This window comes from Schistocerca nitens, chromosome 9 (genome assembly GCF_023898315.1).
Source record: "Schistocerca nitens isolate TAMUIC-IGC-003100 chromosome 9, iqSchNite1.1, whole genome shotgun sequence".
Taxonomy (NCBI): Eukaryota; Metazoa; Arthropoda; class Insecta; order Orthoptera; family Acrididae; genus Schistocerca; species Schistocerca nitens.
The window spans coordinates 349,434,069-349,454,331 of NC_064622.1; the positions used below are offsets into that span (position 1 = coordinate 349,434,069).

Genomic DNA, 20,263 nt, shown 5'->3' on the forward strand with positions numbered 1-20,263 from the left:
AATTGATAATATTCTTCTCGGATGTGCAGCCGGATTATAACGTCATCTTGACACAATATTTCAGCCGTCCAACTTGCCGCCATCTTCAGGTGAGAGTGCTGGTATACGATCTCGCCGGTACTAACTTCAAAAGTACTTTTCTTCCGCCTGCCAAGAGTAGAGCGCTTCTTAGTTAAGGATGACTTGGGTTTGAGGAAGCCCGGTGTGTACAAGATCACTTGCCACTGTGGGAAGGCTTATATTGGTCAGACAATCCGGACCATTCAGGACCGATGTGTTGAGCACCGGCGGCTCACACGGTTGCTTCAGCCTGAGAAATCTGCAGTGGCGGTGCACTGTCTCACCGAAGGACATAGAATGCTGTATGACGAGACACAAATGTCTGCCTCTGCATCTCGCTATTGGGACTGTGTTTTAAAAGAATCCATAGAGATTCGATTATCTGATAATCTTATTAATATAGAGAAGCGTTACCTTTTAAGTAAGACTTGGAACCCGGTGTTGTCAGACATTAAAAAACAACGGTCTGTGTTTCTATCGTCGGAATAATTTTTAATTTTTGATAACGATATCTCGATTTCGCCTGTTTCCCACCACTGGAGCACTGTATGTTTACTTGCGCTAGAGGGCAGTTTCTGCTTCTCGCGCACGCGTTGTGGGCATTCGGCGGCCTATGTAGGGGCCGCCGCTTCCGCTGAGAAGTTAGTTCCGACGAGATCGTGTACCAGCACTCTCACCTGAAGATGGCGGCCAGTTGGACCGCTGAAATATTGTGTCAAGATGAGGTTATGATCCGGTTGCACACCCGAGATGAATATTAACATGTTGGTCTTGTTTGGATGCATTCGGTAATAACGTCGCCATAGTTAATTTTTCCTCATTTACCACACCCACGTCGGAGAGAGATGAATGCCACACTAATCCCTTGTATACATGTCTATGCTTATATACCTGCATCGGAGTAGCGCCATCAAACGTAAACTTTTTGACCGCCTTATATTTTTAAACAATGTCACTAAGTATCTGAAAAATAATGCTCGGGATGTTATACCTAACCGTTCAATTCCTCGATGATATCAAACGCTGCTCATTCGCGGAGCCATTCGAGAGCTGCTGTGACACCATCTTCACCGTTGGAAAGTCTGAGATTGCTGCGAACCCGTTTCTCGATTGCCTGGAGATTGCTGTCTGTGGCCGAGGTCGATGGCCTTCCTTCGCAATCAGCATCTCACACATCTGTGCGGCCTTGGTCAAATTGTTGACACCGTTTTACTACGGCCGATCACGGCGTTGCTTTTGATCCATATACAGCTAGAATTTCACGGTAAATTAGTGTACAATATAGGCGTGCTGGCTCGGTTCAAATGGCTCTGCGCACTATGCGACTTAACTTCTGAGGTCATCAGTCGCCTAGAACTTGGAACTAATTAAACCTAACTAACCTAAGGACATCACACACATCCATGCCCGAGGCAGGATTCGAACCTGCGACCGGAGCGTTCGCTCGGTTCCAGACTGTAGCGCCTAGAACCGCACGGCCACTCCGGCCGGCCATAGACGTGTTGCCCACGGGAGTCGTATTATGCCGGTTACATCAACTTTCGGATATTTCGTCAGTTGCCGCTCCATCTCACTCACACACTGTGACGGACCTGTTACCCGTAACGCAGCTGAACTGTGTGTGCGGGAATCCGGGAACATGTACTCTCGTCTGACAAGGCGCCACTCGTATTGCGCTATGGTCATATCGCGAGACGGAAAGTGTAACTTACTGTCTGAATAATCGTCTTGTGAATGTTCCAGTACTTCTCATTTCCGTGCTTGCTAAGAAAACAGGAGGGGAATTCCACCTTGTGTAAGAGACCATTGTAGTACTGTTTTCACCGAGACATTAGTAACAGCTTATACCAAAAATTAACAATAGAACTACCAATAGCCTAGAGAAAGAAAGTAATAAAAGAATACACATAAATGTGTAATAAAACTCTCTTTGCCCACGATCAGACGCTAAATTTAAATTCCTGTCTCCATAATGCACACCATTTACTCTGCCGGCCGAAGTGGCGGTTAAAGGCGCTGCAGTCTGGAACCGCAAGACCGCTACGGTCGCAGGTTCGAATCCTGCCTCGGGCATGGATGTTTGTGATGTCCTTAGGTTAGTTAGGTTTAACTAGTTCTAATTTCTAGGGGACTAATGACCTCAGCAGTTGAGTCCCATAGTGCTCAGAGCCATTTACTCTACATGCCTATCCACAACTCTCTCTCTCTCTCTCTCTCTCTCTCTCTCTCTCTCTCTCACACACACACACACACACACAAACGCACGCACGCGCGCCAACAACACTTGAAATTCGCGCGACATATCCCAAACACACATTCCACGAAACAAATAAACAGTACACAATCACGACAACAAGCATCGGCGAAACTCTGAACTTGGAAAGAAATTGTATAAAGTGAATGTGTAACGAGAAAAATAAAATAAATGTGTTACCTCGACACAAGAATGTAAAAACACCACAGAATAAAAAAGTAAGAATCGCGTCAAACAACACGACACATGGTGATTCTCTCTCGGAAATACATACTAATTAAAAAAGAAAAACATCCTGTTGTTTTGTAGACTGCGTGGTATACCTAAAGCTACTAGCATACAGATCCAATAGCTCCATGTGAGATACGTAAACAAATTGATACGTCCACTTTATTTCTATATGTACAAAAAACTGGAAACTTTTGACATATCGTAAATAAAAAAGATAGAATGGCTCAACTCAGGATTTCACAATAATCGCTCAGTTTATAACTGTAAATATGTTCTACCAAAAGTTTGTTTAAAGGTTAACATACAAACATTTTACAGAAGGAAAATAAACAAACCAACCGAAGATAGCCCAAAAAGTGCTGAATTATGCCTGGGTGAGAACAATACTGCAAAGGTGTCTTGCATAAGGCGGATTTCCTCTCCAAGTACTGCCTGAAGTCGCTTCGTACAAACTGTGGCGCGACCCGTCTCTCCATAACGTTGCATGTCATCGACGCTAACAGTTCTTCCGACAAATTTCTCTGCTTTCGCGACGCAGTAGCGCCTGACTCAGCAGCGATCGCTACAAACGAATAGGCGATGTCCGTCGGCGTGTGGAAGAGAAGTCGGTTTCCCTACAGGGCCTGCCGTGTATGAGTCACAGGCCGTCTCCTCCGCAGAGCACTGCAGCCCTCGTGCGGATAACCCGTCCGTCTCACACTCACAAATAAAACAGCGTCTGTGTCACAATCTGACAACTCGTAATTGCTACAAATGAACTTGTACACTTCATCTACGTCTGAAAAAATGCGAAATCTACTGAAACCTGGTAGTCAAGGGAAGGCAGGATTCGGTTACGATTGTGGACTGCGCCGTAATCCGTTACTATTGGTTGCATTTTACAATTACACACAATTTATTTTAAACCAGTAATTCCAGACTCAAAAATAAATAAAAAAATACCATACTTTATTAATGAAGGAATAACAACTGTGTAAATTATAGTGTTTTCAGTGACTTACAATTTAGCAAAACACCATTAAATACAGATACAACAGATAATGTTTTAAAAGCAAGCCACTGTAATCTGGGCAGAAGGCCTTACACGGCAGGAACGGCAACAAATTACGAATTGTTTAAAACTCGCTGCAACTTACAAATTACAGGTATTGAAATATTAAAGGAAAGTCGCCACAAACACAGCAGACAGCATCAGACGCCAGGAATGGCAGTAAATAAGGTTTTCAAGGCTTACTGCTAAAATACAAACACCAAATAGGAATTTTAAGGCAAATGACCACAATCACGGCTGAAGGCCTTACACGCCAGGAACGGCAATAACATAAAAAAATTTTGCAACCTGCTGTAAAGCAGCAAATGCAATAGCAAAAGTCCGCAGCTCGTGGTCGTGCGGTAGCGTTCTCGCTTCCCGCGCCCGGGTTCCCGGGTTCGATTCCCGGCGGGGTCAAGGATTTTCTCTGCCTCGTGATGACTGGGTGTTGTGTGACGTCATTAGGTTAGTTAGGTTTAAGTAGTTCTAAGTTCTAGGGGACTGATGACCATAGATGTTAAGTCCCATAGTGCTCAGAGCCATTTTTGAACAATAGCAAAAGTTAATTTGGAAAAAAAAAGCAACTGATGCAGACGGTGCTCCAGGAATCGACCTCTGAGAAGGTCCGGCAACGAGATAGGCAGCCAAGAGTTGCATTAACTTCACAAGATGGTAACTCAGACTAGCGGCAGTCTAACGAATGACTAATGATAATCTTGCTGAAGCTACCTGACTTCCGATAAACCAAATGCAACGATGGAACAATACGCCAAAGACGGAACCGGCGGTCTGCACTACGTCAAGAATACTATGTTTAGAGCGCCCGGAACGAGAAAGGAATCGTTACCACCCGAATAGAAGAATCACCAACCGGCGTACAATCAAGAAATCTATCAAACTACACGCCTTACCGGACAGCAGCGGCAAGGCGAGGAAATGTACACTGCCGTTACAAACACTAACCCCCAGGGCAGGTAACTGGGGCTTTAGTGGCCACCAGGCAAGAAAAATTACCGCTGGTTGAACTTAACAAATTGTAACAAGTTGAACACAGTAAACAGTAATAAGAAGTCGAGGAAAGCTAATCAGATACGCCTTCCCCAAGCACTCCGCTCGCTGCTCTTGGCCTCGGCGACACCACGAGCAGCAACACGAACCCAAGTCACTGCATAATCGCGAGATATCACAATGGAGGAGGTTTCTCTACTTGGATTGAAATGCACTCATCTTAAGGCTTGCTGGATCCGGTTTACGACGAGGTCGTGCACCCTCGTGACCACAGCCCTTCCATCCGGCAGTCCATGCGTGCCGCCCGCGGTCCCGGCGTGTTCTGGCACTGCGCGGACCTGGCTCCCCAACCGAACTGGCCCACACACACACACACACACACACACACACCCGGAGAAACAACGACATCGCCCCAAAGATAGGGCAACATTTACTACGTATCGATAACCGCCGCTGCTACCATTAGCGGGCAGGTAACGCTTGCGAAACAGAGTGGCGCCAGTCACGAGAAGAAGACAAACAATCGCAACCATGCCAACTAAACGATACCGTTTAGCCTGCAACAGAGGGCGGAAACCTACAAACACCAGCAACGCGAGCCGCAGCGAGGCTCATCTACTTGGAATGCTTTCATTAGCTCACAGAGTGGACGTTTCGAAAATACTGAAATGGAAGTAGAGGCATTTGCGCGCGAGGGACACAAAGGAGGAATGGCAGTTTCCCGCGATGTCACACGAAATAAAGCACGCGCATTGGCACAGGAACACGGTGTCTTGCTCAGCGGTTTCTAGCATCGTCTGTATGAGAAGTTCGTCTGATATCAGCGACACGTTGTAAGACTGAGAAAGGAAAATGCTTACCTCTTAAGGGAAATCGGAAACACTGACGAGACTCCTGTTTACTTCGAGATACCATCCAATACAACTGCTGAAGAAAACGGCCCCAAAAGTGCAGTGGTTCGCTCTACGGGCACTGAGAAATAGCGAATCATTGTGTGTGCTTGCGGGGGAACTAAAGATAATACCCTATGTCATCCTCGGTCGTAAAACTATGCCAAAGGAAAAGCTTCGCCTTGTGTCATTTCATTGCAACCGAAAGAATGGACGGCCAACGAGTTCATTATAGGTCATCTCCGTACAGCCTGGAGCAGGAGGCCGCGTGTTCTTCTAAAGACTAGAGAGTAGAGAGGGTCGTTGATCCTTGGTATTTTCAAGAGGCATCTGACACCAGCAATGAAGGCAGAAACCCTGAAATTAAACACACATCTTATCGTCATACCAGGAGGCATAGCTTCGCAACCACAAGTATTAGATGTGGTGATGAGTAAGCCATTTAAAGGCCATTTCAAGCAGCTGTACAGTAACTGGTTACTTCAAGATGGTCAAGTCCTGACCCCTACCGGGAAGTTGATGAATTATCTCTAATTGCGGAATGGACGGAGACTGCTTGGACACGCAAATACAATGCTTCAGTTGTGAACGGCTTTAAGAAGGGCTGTGCAAAAAATGTATTAGATGGGAATGAAGACGATCTACTATGGGAGTCAGGCAGCAGCTGTCCGCTGTTAAGAACAGCAACAGCAACAGCAGCAGCAACAGTAGCAAAGAAGTAACAGATTTTGCGAAATTTTATTAGTACCTAACATGGAGTAAATTACACTACTGGCCATTAAAATTGCTACACCACGAAGATCACGTGCTACAGACGCGAAATTTAGCCGACAGGAAGAATATACTGTGATATGCAAATGATTAGCTTTTCAGAGCATTCACACAAGGTTAGCGCCGGTTGCGACACCTACAATGTGCTGACATGAGGGAAGTTTCCAACCGATTTCTCATACACAAACAGCAGTTGACCGGCGTTGCCGGGTGAAACGTTGTTGTGATGATGCCTCGTGTGAGGAGGAGAAATGCGTACTATCACGTTTCCGGCTTTGATAAAGGTCGGATTGTAGCCTATCGCGATTGCGGTTTATCGTGTCGCGACATTGCTGCTCGCTTTGGTCCAGATCCAATGACTGTTAGCAGAATACGGAATCGGTGGCTTCAGGAGGGTAATACGGAACGCCGTGCTGGATCTCAACGGCCTCGTATCACTAGCAGTCGAGATGACAGGCATCTTATCCGCATGGCTGTAACGGATCGGGACGTTTGAAAGACAACAACTATCTGCACGAACAGTTCGACAAAGTTTGCAGCAGCAGGGACTATCAGCTCGGAGACCATGTCTGTGCTTACCCTTGACGCTGCATCACAGACAGGAGCGCCTACGATAGTATACTCAACGACGAACCTGGGTGCACGAATGGCAAAACGTCATTTTTTCGGATGAATCCAGGTTCTGTTTACAGCATCATGATGGTTGCATCCGTGTTTGCCGACATCGCGGTGAACGCACATTGGAAGCGTGTATTCGCCATCGCCATACGGCGTGATGGTATGGGGTGCCATTGGTTACACGTCTCGGTCACCTCTTGTTCGTATTGACGGCACGTTGGCAGTGGACGTTATATTTCAGATGTGTTACGACCCGTGGCTCTACTCTTCATTCGATCCCTGCGAAACCCTACATTTCAGTAGAATAATGCACGATCGCATGTTGCAGGTCCTGTATGGGCCTTTCTGGTTTCAGGAAATGTTCGACTGCTGCCCTGGCCAACACATTCTCCAGATCTCTCACCAATTGAAAACGTCTGGTCAATGGTGGCCGAGCAACTGGCTCGTCACAATACGCCAGTCACTACTCTTGATGAACTGTGGTATCGTGTTGAAGCTCCATGAGCAGCTGTAGCTGTACACGGCATCCATGCTCTGTTTGACTCAATGCCTCGTTATTACGGCCAGAGGAGGTTGTTCTGAGTACTGATTTCTCAGGATCTATGCACCCAAATTGCGTGAAAATGTAATCACATGTCAGTTCTAGTATAATACATTTGTCCAATGAATACCCGTTTATCGTCTGCATTTCTTCTTGGTGTGGCAATTTAAATGGCCAGTAGTGTACATAGTTTCACCTGCTTGCTTTGAAGTTTAGTTTTTGGATCTTTGCATATTAATCTAATATATTACAGACACTTCTTGCGTTTTCGTCACTGTCTACAGCAGAGATTCGTAGCGCGTGTCAATATTCGATTGTTCGTTTGTTTTATAGTGTAGTTTTCCACGGTCTTCAGTGTCGATAGCGACCGTGGCTGCTGTGCGCGGTTGCGAGCCGAGTTGGTGACACTTCATTGTCAGCTCCAACCTGTGTTGGCTACGGTTACGCAGCTTGAGACTGCAGTGGCTGGGCATCACTGCTGTGAGCCGGCCGTAGGGATCCAATGGACGTCGAGCACGATCCACTAGTACGCCGATCGGTCCGCACCGATGGCAGCCCAGTAACTGCTCGCGTTGAGGTTGCTTCGGGACGTGGCAGGCTACTAAAGACTTCCCGGTGGGCCGGACGTGAGGCCTCCTGGCTACTCGGACAAACGGGTTAAAGCTGCTATCTGTGGCTGACAGTGTCTCTCAGCCAGATGTAGAGGAAATCTCTCAGCGTGCAGCGCCCCCGCGAATACAGAGTATGGGATTATTGGTAGTTGGCAATTACAATGTTAGGCGCATTATCGCAAATAGTTTCCAAGGAGGGAAAGAAAGGCAATGTCCACTCCGTGTGCATACCGGGTGGAGTCATTCCAGATGTGGAACGGGTCGCCCACTCCAGTAGTAAACGGTTGTGCAAACACGCTTGACGTCTTAGCAACAAATAATCCTGAGGTAAAAAACGAGCATCAAAACGGATACAGGGACTAGTGAACACAGGATTGTTGTAGCCAGACTCTATACAATAACTTCCAAATCCTCCATAAATAAAAGAATATATACCTATACAAAAGGCAAATAAAAATTCGCTTCACGCCTTCTTGGCAGAGAGTCTCCGCTCCTTCCAAATTAATAATGTATGTGTATACCAGATATGGCTTGAATTCAAAGAAATAGTATCGATAGAAATTGAGAGATTTATACCAAATAAATTAACAAAACATTGTTGCAGAAACAACGAAAAAAGCTTACCAAATTTAAAAGAACGCAAAACTCCAAATGTTGGCGGTCTTTTACAGAAACTCGAAATTTAGCGCGGGCTGCAATGAGAGATCCTTATAGTAGTTTCCAAAACGGAACTTTGTCTCGAAACCTGGCAGAAAATCCAAAGAGTTTCTGTCGTATGTAAAATACGCTAGTGACAATACACAATCAATGCCTTCTCTGTGCCATAAGAATTGAAATACTCTCGACGACTGTGCTGCCAAAGCAGAGTTACTAAACACAGCCTTCCGATATTCTTTCACCAAAGAAGACGAAGTAAATACGCCAGAAATCGCATCAAGAACAACTGCCAACATGAGTAACTTAGAATTAGATGTCCTCGGAGTAGTGTTGCAACTTAAATCACTTAATAAAAGCAAGTCTTCTGGTCCACTCTGTATATCCATTAGGTTTCTTTCAGAGTATGCTGATGCAATAGCTCCACGCTTAACAATCATATACAACAGAACGCTCGACGAAAGATCCGTACCCAAAGACTGGAAAGTTGCACAGGTCACACCAATATTCAAGGAAGGCAGTAGGAGTAATCCACTACATTACTGGCCAATATCATTAACGTCGATATGCAACAAGATTTTGGAACACGTACTGTGTTCGAACATTATGAATTACCTCGAAGAGAAATATCCATTGACACACAGTCAACACGGATTTAGCTCTACTCGTACTCACGTGAAGTGTTGGGCGCTGTCGACAATGGTTTCAAACTGATTCCGTATTGCTAGATTTCCAGAAAGCCCTTGACACTGTATCTCACAAGTCGCTTGTAATTATACTGTATGCTTATGGAATATCGTGCCAGTTACGCGATTAGTTTCGTGATTTCCTAATAGACGGAAAGTCATTGAGTAAAACTGAAGCGATTTCTGGCGTTCCCAGGGAAATGTTTTAAGGCCCTCTGCTGATCCTTATCTGTATAAACGATTTAGGACACAGTCTGAGCAGCCGTCGTAGATTGTTTGCAGATGATGCTGCCGTTCATCGTCTAGTAAAGTGATAAGAAGATCGTAACAAATTGAAAAAAAAAAGTCTGTAAGGTGTAACAGTTGGTAATTGACCATAAATAACGAAAAGTGTGAGGCCATCCACGTAAGTGCTAAAAGGAATCCGTTAAACTTCGGTTACCTGAGAAATGAATCAACTCCAAAGGTCGTAAATTCAACGAAATACCTAGGTATTATAATAAGGAACTACTCAAACAATGTTGTGGGGAATGCGAACGAAAGACTGCGTTTGACTGGCAGTACATTTAGAAGATGGAACAGATCTACTGAAGAGACTGCCTACACTACGCTTCTTTGTCTTCTTTTAGAGTACTGCTGCGCGGTGTAGATTCCTCACCAGATAGGGTTAACGGAGTACATCAATAAAGTTGAAAGAAGGGCATCATGTTTTGTATTATCGAGAAGTAACGGAGAGGGTGTCACAGACATGATACAGGATTTGGGATGGACATCATTGAAACAAAGGCGTCATCCGTTGCAGCGGGATCTTCTCACGATATTTCGATGACCAATTTTCTCATCCGAATGTGAAAATATTTTGTTGACGCCGACCTACATATGTAGAAACGATCATCATAATAAAATAGGGAAAGATATAGGTGTTCGTCTTTTCCGCGCGCTGTTCGAGAGTGGAATGATTGAGTGTTATTGTGAAGGTGGTTCAATGAACCCTCTGCCAGGCGATTAAGTATGATTTGCAGAGTATCCATGTAGAAGCAGATATAAATGCAACATAAACATGGCCAGTGACACTGTACATTTTGTGGACCATTCCAATGAGGAGGACTAAGTAGTGTCCGTATCTGACTAATAGAGGGCTTATCTCATTTTATTTTCTGTGTATCGGTATTTTCATTGCCTCCTGCAGCTACCCTTCTCAGATAACCTTTCGTACGTTTTCAAAATAAACCTTATGCGTGTATACATGTTTTTCAGATTCATATTCTTTATTATTTGCTCAGCATTTGTATACGCAATGGTCTTCGTCAGTACATTTACTTATTAATATTACAAAATACATGTTTACATTATTTACAGTAAAATTATTCTAACGAATAAAATGGGTTAGCTAGCAAGAAGCTGTGCAACTTTTTCCTTAAATGATCTGACTGGCATCCCTGTGACACGTTTACACAGGTTGTTACACATTTTGATTGCCATATAGGTATGATTGCTGCTTGTTTTCGCTAGTCTGTTTTGTGGTAAGAATAAAGTAGTACTGGTTCTTGTATTATAATAAAGTCTTTGGTTTTTTACATTTAAATTTGACAGTTCAATGCGTATGTAATTAACGCTTTCTAGAAAACAAAAAATTAATTACAGTTAAAATAAGACACAAGTCCGATTTCAGCGAGTACTGCGTCACGTGAATTTTGTTGCGGCTGCGTCGTCCACACGTGACCGTCAAATCCCGTCGCAGCGGCGGCAACAGGTTGCTGCATTCGCTGCTCGTAGGGCTTCTAAGCCCTACGCTAGTTTGCCGAGGTCGCTTTAGTGGAAGGATAAATTTAGACGTTCAAAAGCCTTGAAAACGGACTACTAGTCTCTGCTGCCGTTGTCCAACAAGTGGTCGCCACTGAGAGTCTAAAGCGCATGAAAACGGCTTACATTGGCGACATCTAGTTACTGAAAATTCTCTCTCGAATAAGCGTGCAAGCAGGTGTGCCGCATCGAGGCTCACCCACACTTCACCGTGGTGCTGTTATAGAACTACACAGCCGGTCAAGCATGAAAGAATGAAAGACAATTGAATTTTAAAACTAAAAGGAAAATGGAGTGAGAATTGTTTAGGAAACTACAGCAGGTCAAAGTTTTGCTTAAACACGTTTTCATCAATTGATGGCAACGACCATCCACTGCCGAATACACCGGCTCTCGCTGGATCGCCGAAGTTAAGCTACGACAGACCCAGGCGAGTACTTGGATGGTTGACATCCGGGGCACAGTGGATGCCGTTGGCTCACGGACACATAAGTTGCCAAAGCGCCGTCCAGTTGAAAGACCTGCACTATGCTGTTGAGCCATATTAAATTGTTATCACATCTAGTGACTTCATTTTTCTGTTGTTGACTTGTCACACGTCAGCTGATGTCAGCCACTACAGCTAGTTTCGTGTGGCTCGGTGAATCACAAGGAGAGGTGCGGGATTAGTGTTTTGAAACCATATATACGATGATACAGAAATTCACCCTGGTGGGCTGTATGCGAGTAATCGACGATTAAAAATATCGTTGATTTCGCGTTATATTGTAGAGAAGAATCGGCAAATAAATTTAGGTGGAGTCCTGATACTTTTGGAAATTTTTATCGAGTTCCAAAACGACTCACATTCCTTACTAATTTTAATTTTCATTTTCATACACAAACTAATATGAAATAAATAGATAGCATAAAACTTCTATGGTAGATATTAAATTTGCGGTCTTCAGTTAGTTTTTGAAAGTTAGGGTCACACGGGGAGCAGCTTATGTGTAGTGTGTCTTCAAGGTGGGGGCTGTTAATTTGAGCGACATGAGTTCTTCAAAAATTCATTTTTGGAAGCGAAGTTTCCCAAATATACATGGGGCCAAATATCGTAGCCAGGTAAATAGCTAATTTTTTGCAATTTCTATGTTTTTCTGGAACATGTTTACTCCAAAATTCTTATTCAGATGCAGTTTTATACGTCTGCATGGAAATGTCTTCCTGCAAGCCTATTACCTTTATTTGGAGTAAAGGATTTGAAAGGGGGAACAACAGCCTCATCAGCCGATTCTGCCACTGGAGAAATTTCGAAAGGCGATTTTAAGAAACGCGACAACTCTCTCTCTCTCTCTCTCTCTCTCTCTCTCTCTCTCTCTCTCTCTCTCTGCGAAGTCTTCGAATCCTGCTGCAAATTCCTTCCTAAGATCTGACATAAAATTTGAAAATGCTGCAATGTCTATTTCAGAATTATTTTTATACTCAAGATTTGTTGGAAAATGAATAAATTCTCTACCTGCAATGTCTTTTTCAAATATATCCAGCATGCGACGGAAAGAAGACACGTTTTGTACCAGAGCACACATTAATTTCATATTCCCTTGTCGCTCGGTATTGAGCGCATTTAAATAATTCAGAAAGCTACAGCTTGCGTATTGCGTTCGTTTGCTACGAACTCCAGATGCTTCCATTCTTCTTGCGTACCCAAGTTATCTGTTTTGTCTTGTGGTGCAGTAAGTCAGAATGCTCCGAATCGCACTCACATAGAAACTCTTTGAACTGTCTGTGCTGGAGAACCGAGCAAGATGTCCTAACATTAATCAGCTTGATCAGCTATCCATTACTTCTTTCAGAGTGGCGCCAGATTTTCCACAAAGGGCTGCCTGGTGAATTATGCACCGACAAAACAGTAGCCGAACGTTACAATCCTTGATTCTCTTTACCAGTCCTCTTTCTTTGCCGATTTTCGCTAGGGCCTCGTCAATTGAAAGACTACATTTTGTCACAATTAATCTTTGATTTGCCATGACGTCGTCGAAAGTCTTGAATAAATCTCGTCCATCTGACTTTTAAACGGTATTGCTGCTAGCAGTTCTTCCCTAAATGTGTTACTGTCACTTTCCAAAAGCGCACGAAAAGTATAAACTTGTTCTTCATCAACAGTGCCAGTTTATTCGTCAATTATTATGGCGTAGCAAGGCGCCTTCGGCACAAGTTCGAGCAAAATACTTTTATTGTAAGCAGCCAGAATTTCGGTTCTTCTTCTATTGCATCTTTCCGACAGTGAAATACATTGAATTGCGATAACATGCTTTCTCTCTTCAAAGAATGCCGCAGCCACACCAGACATTTTTTTTTTACGATCTCAGAGTCTAAAAACGGCTTTTGGTGATTATTAAGCGTCCAACTCACACGCAGTGCTGCTTTGGCAGATTTTTCTTACCACCTCACAGAGCGATTTAGTAAGATCTTGCTTTTTTTGGTAAGAAGCCAGAAGTTTTTCTCGACAAGATTCACTAAACAGAGGAAAATCTGCATGCAACTGCTGATCAGGTGGTTCGTAGTGTTGCTTTAAATAGGCACTTTCAACAAGAGTGACAGTTTTGTTGCATGTGGGGCAAACTGGGACAACTCAAGCCTATCAGGCAGCTTTAAACGATACTGTTCAGTCCACCAAAGCAAAAACTTCCTGTCTTTACTATCAACTTAAGTCTTTTTAGGATATTTATTGATGCAACAAATGTTATAAGCCTCGAAAATAACAAAACAAATGAAGAACAGGTCCGCACGAGATCGCAACAACTACTGACGAAGTGATGATAAAATATGTCTATTTTGTTTAGATTCGTTCTTAATAAAAAAAATTCCGCCGTCAGGCACAAAGCCTGTGCTGACTCACCCCAAGCCGGCCGCTGTGGACTATCAGATCTAGGCGCTTCAGTCCGGAACCGCGCTGCTGCTACGGTCGCAGGTTCGAATCCTGCCTCGGGCATGGATGTGTGTGATGTCCTTAGATTAGTTTGGTTTAAGTAGTTCTAGGTCTAGGGGACTGATGACCTCAGATATTAAGTCCCATAGTGCTTAGAGCCATTTGAACCGTTAGACATACCCCAAAGGAGCTGCTTCCGTGTCAACAAAGTGTATGTCGACACGCCGCAAAGAATACGCTTCCACGTCACAGGTCGTTGCCGCGGTGTAAATGTGTCATTCACATCAAAGTTTGGTAAAGTGGCGTTAAACTTTCGTAAGAGTTATGAGCACAAAAATTGTGTTAAAATGAATATACCTGATCCGATTAAAAGAGGCTTCATAGATTGCCAGCGTCAGAGACCGATTTATGAAATTTCCCGTTTCGTTAAATAAAATTCCTGTGTTGGTGTCGGAGGTGCAGAGCCTCTATGTGGATCAACACTCTATGCTTGAAGGCGAGCACGCTCCCTGCCGCCCTCGCTCTCCGGCGCCATCTCCTGTACTGTACTACCTACCAACTATTTGCTTCCTCTCCCTACTAACCGTTAAATACTCAGATCAGTCAAACAATTATTTGTAAAATGCTGTGCAAATCACAAGGGTGATGCGCAAGCGTACTATTACCTACAGAAAAATATTTTCAAACAATTTACGTGAGTAAATTATACTTTCAAAAATTTTTTGGCCGTCCATTTTTTGAGCTTCCATGATCCGGAACTGGACTGCGGTCCGATAGTCGCCGACTGAGTCTTAAAAATAAGAACAATATACAGAGCAAAATGTGACAGTACACAGCGCTTTTGTGGCGTAGTGGTTAAGGTACGTACCTAAAGTGCAGAATATTGTCAGGTGTAATATTTTTTATCTTTAAATCTCTCTTAATATGATTATTATCATTATTTTTTGAATTAATCGATTTAAATGTATTTTTTAAATTTCTAATCCTGTGTGACGTTATTTTAATCATGATATCAGCGATTTCATTTGCTCTTATTTTGTCTTGAGAAAAAAAAACACTTGTAACCTTTGCGCATGTGATATTAATAAATTTATTTATCTGTCGTAAAATATTAATGTTAGAAAATGCCGATCTATCGGAGAAAATAAAAAAGACGAAATAATCTATTTATATTGGAGGTGCAATGGTGTCAAAAATGTGTTTTTCGTTACAAGGCGTATAATTTTTGGACTGTAGTAGTCATATAAACACTCAAAACATAAATTCTTGTTGCATTATGGACAAAATTATGCAGATAAAGATTCAAACGACAGAACGGATTATAAATAAAACGAAATTCAAGCAGCATGAAAAACAGAAATAATGAACGTAATAACATGGACGAAAATACGAAATGATAGAAAGGAAGAAATTAAATCAAAGTTAACAATAAAAATAATATAAAATCACACGATCAAAAATTCTAAATGAGAAACGAATGGAGGGAAGAAAAAAATAAGAGCAAATTAATTTGTTAATATGATGGCTGAAATGATGTGAGGAAGGATTAGAGATTTAAAAAATACATTTAAACTAATTAATTGAATAAAAATTATGATAAAATTCGTTTGAAGAAAGATTGGAACGTGAAAAAAAAATCCACCATCTGAAGAGAGTCGAACGTAAAAACTTGTGCATGTCAAATATGTAGCCTAACCAAGTGCTTTCAAAGGAACACTCCCACTTCACACACATTTCAGAATAGGGCCGCGCGGGATAGCCGCGTGGTCTCAGGCGTCCTGTCACGGTTTGCGTGGCTCCTCCCGTCGGAGGTTCGATCCCCCCTCGGGCATGGGCGTGTCTGTTGTCCTTAGCGTAAGCTAGTTAGATTAAGCAGTGTGTAAGCTTAGGGACAGATGACCTCAGCAGTTTGGTCCCATAAGATAAAGTGAGTGAGTTTTACCATCACTAAATGGAACTTTACCGCTCTTTCTGTCAACTGAATTTGTCCCTGGTACAATTCGACACGACGTTTCAGGATACTGAATTACGAGGGGCGTTCACTTAGTAACGCAACACGTTTTGTATCTGAAAGCAGGTTAGTTTTATTCAGAAACCTAATTTACATCCTATTATTTCCCTTTCTTTTGGTTGCAAACACTATTTTTCGATATAATCTCCGTTCATTGCGATAGCCTTACGCTACCGTATTCGGAGGGCCTATATGGTACCACTCTACTGGTCGACGTCGGAGCCAACATCCATGCACCAATATGCGGAAGGGTTGCACTTCTGTCGCGTTGAACGATTCTCTTCAGTCGCCGTTGGTCCCGTTCTTGCAGGATCCTTTTTCTGGCCGCAGCGATGTTGGAGATTTGATGTTTTACTGGTTTCCTAACGTTCACGGTACACTCGTGAAATGGTCGTACTGGAAAATCCCCACTTCATCGTTACGTCAGAGATGCTGTGTCCTATCGCTCGTGCGCTGACTATAATACCACGTTCAGACTTACTTAAATTTTGATACCCTACATTGTGGCAGCAGTAACCGATCTAACAACCGCGCCCGACACTTGTCTAATATAGGCGTTGCCGACCGCAGCACCGTAATCTGCCCGTTTACATATCTCTGTATTTGATTATGCATGCCTATACCAGTTTCTTTGGCGCTTCAGTGTATGTCACCAATAAAATATAAATTGAACACTTTTTTCGTCAATATTCACAACTTGTTTAGAAGATTTGTAGGCTCAACCACAGATGGTGCAGTGATTCACAACTATATTTTCGTTTGCAACAGCTAGTGGTTTGCTCTTTAGTTCATTTTGAAATTGTGTCAGTGTCACTGCTGTTGTTTTTACTATCTGCAGATTGGTGTAGCAGTCTAAGCCTACAGTTTTTCCTAGGGTATGGTTTCTGCTGCTGAGTTGGCGCATTGCTGCTTACATGTGAGGGCGCTGTTCAGGGTGGAAGTGATGAGGCTGTGTTTGTTTGTTGCAGGTGGGTGGCGCTGCAGCCGCGAGAGCAGGTAGATGAAGAGCTCTGTGGCCTGGCGCCATGGCAACGCGTCGGTGAGTTCCCTGCTGGCGGCCTGCACGCCCTGCCAAGTCCCGAGGTGCCATTGCCCTCTGTTGCTCTGCCCTGCTCCCAACACGCACCACCGCAACATACACCTCAGTTCACTATGTCACACCACTGTTACGTATACAGATGTACCGTTAACAGTGACAGATATTCTGGAAACAGATATCACTGCGCGATAACAACGCTGAAGTCACTGATGACAGTGCCACTAAAGCAGAGTTATTAAACACGACTTTCCGAAACTCCTTCACCAAAGAAGACGAAGTAGATATTCCTGAATTCCAATCAAGAACAACTGCCAAGATGAGAAACATAGTAGTTATCCTCGGTGTAGCAAAGCAGCTTAAATCAATAAAGGCAAGGCCGCCGGTCGAGATTGTATATCAGTCATGTTCCTTTCAGAGTATGATGATAAAATAGCTCCATATTTAGCAATTATTTACAACCGCTCGCTTGCAGAAAGTTCCATACCTAAAGACTGGAAAACTGTTCAAGTCGCATCAATATCCGAAAAGGGAAATAGGAGTAATCCGCTGAATTACAGGCCTATATCACTAACGTCGATTTGCAGTAGGGTTGTGGAACATGTGATATTGATAGCTACGAGGCCACGGCGTAGGTGCGAGTTGTTATGTTGGCACTACGACACCGACGACAGCGCCCTCTAGCCGGCGCTGTGCAGCTCTACGAGCTCTGCTCCACATTCTGCCCATTTGATTCCGAGGAGACGACCTAGCAACATTGTTTCTACTTCATAGTGGGTGAACTCAGTGCAATGTTATGTATTCATCTTCTTGCTAAAGTAAAGGTGATTTTAATTCACACTGCAGTACCGCGAGTTCTACCTCACCTGCCCCTCCTAGCTTCCTACATTCGTCCTACCCTTCAGTTTTCAGGAGCAGACCCACGCGCCGCCTTCCAGGCAGGATAAAAAAATAACATATACTGTATTCGAACATTATGAATTACTTCGAAGAAAACGATTTATTGACACATAGTCTGCACGGATTCAGGAAACGTCGTTCTTGTGAAACACTACGAGCTCTTCATACTCATGAAGTAATGAGTGCTATCGACAGGGGATCTCAAATTGATTCCATATTTTTAGATTTCCAGAAGGCTTTCGATACCGTTCCTCACAAGCGTCTTCTAACCAAACTGCGTGCGTATCGAATATCGCCTCAGTTGTGCGACTGGATTCGTGATTTCCTGTCAGAAAGGTCACAATTCGTAGTAACAGACGGAAAGTCATCGAATAAAACAGAAGTAATATCCGACGTTCCCTGAGGAAGTGTTGTAGGCCCTCTATTGTTCCAGGAGACAATCTGAGTAGTCCTGTTAGATTATTTGCAGATGATGCTGTCATTTACCGTCTTGTAAAGTCATCAGATGACAAAAACGAATTGCAAAATGATTTAGATAAGATGTCTGTGTGGTGCGAAAAGAGGCAATTGACCCTGAATAAAGAAAAGTGTGAAGATATTCACATGAGTACTAAAAGAAATCCGCTGAATTTCGACTACGCGGTAAGTCGACCAAATCTGAAGGCTGCAAATTCAACTAAATATTTAGGGATTACAATTACAAGTAACCTAAATTGGAAAGATCACATAGATAATACTGTGGGTAGAGCAAATCAAAGACTGCGATTCATTGGCAGAACACTTAGAAGCAGCAACATATTTACTAAAGAGACTGCTTACACCACACTGTCCACCCTATTCTGTAGTATTGCTGTGCGGTGTGGGATCCGAATCAGGTGGGACTGACGGATGACATCGAAGAAGTTCAAAGAACGGCGGCTCGTTTTGTACTATCGTGAAATAGGGGAGGTAGTGCCACAGACATAATATGTGAATTGGAGTAGCAATCATTAAAACAAAGGCGTTTTACGTTGCGACGGGATCTTCTCGTGAAATTTCAGTTTTCTCCTCCGATTGCGAAAAAATTCTTTTGGCACACACCTGCATAGGGAGAAATGATCATCACGATAAAATAATAGAAATCTGGGCTCGCACAGAAAAATTTAAGGCCGGCCGGAGTGGCCGAGCCGTTCTAGGCGCTACAGTCTGGGACCGCGCGACCGCTACGGTCGCAGGTTCGAATCCTGCCTCGGGCATGGATGTGTGTGATGTCCTTAGGTTAGTTAGGTTTAAGTAGTTCTAAGACCTCAGAAGTAAAGTCCCATAGTGCTCAGAGCCATTTGAACCAAAAATTTAACGACTCGTTTTTCCCGCGTTCCGTTCGTGAGTGGAACGGTAGAGACAACTTGAAGGTGCTTTATTGAACCCTCTGCCCGACACTTAACTGTGAATAGCACAGCAATGTAGAACTCACGCTTTTTAAGAGAGACATTCTGAAAGTAAGTTTCGTCATTGTTTTTGAGAGAGAAGATAGTACAATAGGTAAGACAAACAAACGCTATACGAATCCACACCCGCTGCTGGTTCAACTACGGAAGGGGTGTCATTAGAGGAGGAATGACGCATGCACATAGCTTCGAAGAAGAGATAGTAGTAGTAGCAGATGAGCATGCCCGAGGTTTCTCGAGTACACATCACGACGGCAGACGGACGTGTACTGTCAACGTGGTAGCATGGTCGCCAATGAATATGCGTGCTGTTATCAGGTATGGCTGGGCACATAGGGCTAGTGTGTCCGTCATCCATGAACGCCTATATACAGTGCATGGTGAAGAGATCATGTCTCGTCAAATCGTTGCAAGTTCAGAAAAGGAAGAATGGGAATGAGCCTCGATCACTTGATGCAATACATGCGAGAGGGGAATGAGTTCCTGTTCCTGTCAGTTGCTGCAGCGGTCCAAGGAGCACGCATGCCCGTGTGAGACAATATTTACGAGACCAGTTACAGTGCTGTTGGGTTTTGTAACAGGAAGGTTCCTAGGTTTAAGCAGGCCTGAAGATGACTTAATGTAAAGTCGAAACTGGTAGCGTAAAAATAAGACCTACATAACGGCTATTGGGATTCTATTATTAGAAGAGGATTTAGGTGACGGCGAGATAGTAGATACGATACTGTGAGAGGTATTTGACAGAACACTAAAATACCTAAGTCGAAACAAGTCCACTGAAGTAGACGACATTCCCTCAGAATTATTCAGATCCTTGAGTGGGC

General features: G+C 43.5%; 1 protein-coding gene across 1 annotated transcript in view; it reads left to right on the top strand.

Annotated features, from left to right (window-relative positions):
- Nucleotides 1-20,263, top strand: part of LOC126203749 (bicaudal D-related protein homolog) — a 618,301-nt gene that overhangs the window by 514,997 nt on the left and 83,041 nt on the right. The window lies entirely within an intron of this gene.